Below are 1,336 nucleotides of genomic sequence, written 5' to 3' on the forward strand. Positions count from 1 at the left end.
CAGCAAAAATAATAAATAACACAGCAAAATATAGTAATAAATTACGCGCCTTATTTGCACGAGGTACTTTCACGATCTCCATGACGACCGCGAGAGAAATGCATTAACGTTACAGCTTCCGCGCAGCGCTGGAAACAAATTCCTCACTAGATCCAGAGATAAGGATATAAGAAAGAAGGGAAGATTAAATAAAAACGCAGATTAATGGGAAAAAAGGGGAGATTCCAAATTTTAAAAATCGAATTCCCGCCATTAGAGCCAGCCAGGAGTGAGTCCGCTACTGATGAGGTTCTGGAATTTACGAAATGAACGGGCGGGTGCTTTCAAATTTAACAGACCGTGTAATGGGCTGATGGACTTCGTAATAACTGAATTTCACTCCTTAAGCGTAATGGAAGCCGAGAGTTTTTTCTGGAAGACAGAGCTCCCCGCCTTATTCTATTTAGCTTAGAGAATAAGAGATCTAAATTGCTCATTCTAACATCGACGGAGGAAAGTCAAGAACCGGCCATGCTTTAGAAATTTCTGTAGACGTTTTCGCGCTCATGATAAACTATAATTTCTCATTCTAGTGTTCAGTTTCGCATCATTTATAACGGTCATTGAGCCAACCATAAAATAAAATCATAAATAGATCCCAGATTTATGGAGTACTGGGGTGAAAGGAATGTAAATAATCTCGAAAAGATCTTAAGAGACATGAATAATTATAAAAAGAAAAAAATGGAGAGAGGAAATAGTATCAAGATACACCCACGACATTAAAACATCAGCGAAAACCGAAAAAAACAGTCCACGAGAGGAGGTCAGATTGCTTACTCCCAAAACAAATACCCGAGAGCTACCAGCTGGCGTTCTGTTTGTATCTTGAAACATTTTTCGAATGGAAGGAGGGAGGGGTATGTGCGGGAGGGAAGGGGGGGCACAGCCACAACTCCCACCGGCGGGGAAAATCTCCGCCATCAACAACAGGAAAAAGCAGGAAAAGGAAGGGGAAAAGAAAGAACTCTCCTTCCAGCTAAAAGTCTCCCTGCCAAGGGGAATGCGCACGGGCAGCGGGTCCGGGGGAACGAGGAAGAAACGGGGGGAGACGGAGGAAGAAACAGGGAGACGGAGGGAGACGGAGGGAGACGAAGGAAGACGGGGGGGAGACGGAGGAAGACACAGGGAGATGTAGGAAGGCGGAGGGAAACGGAGGGAAACAGCAGGGGAAGGAAAAGTGAGGGCGGAAGCAAGGCGGCAAGGCACACAGCAGACAGGAAAGCAAACCGACAAGCATAAAGCAAAGGAGGAAGTAAGGAAGGACGGAAAGGAAGTCTGGAGAAACTAAGGGTTG

At 45.2% G+C, this 1,336-nt stretch overlaps 1 protein-coding gene across 1 annotated transcript in view; it reads right to left on the reverse strand.

Moving 5' to 3' along the window:
• The window catches only part of LOC119589052 (multiple PDZ domain protein-like), a gene marked incomplete at its 5' end in the record, with an annotated part of 103,178 nt that overhangs the window by 84,091 nt on the left and 17,751 nt on the right, over positions 1-1,336 (reverse strand).

The sequence above is a fragment of the Penaeus monodon genome, chromosome 25 (assembly GCF_015228065.2).
Source record: "Penaeus monodon isolate SGIC_2016 chromosome 25, NSTDA_Pmon_1, whole genome shotgun sequence".
Taxonomy (NCBI): domain Eukaryota; kingdom Metazoa; phylum Arthropoda; class Malacostraca; order Decapoda; family Penaeidae; genus Penaeus; species Penaeus monodon.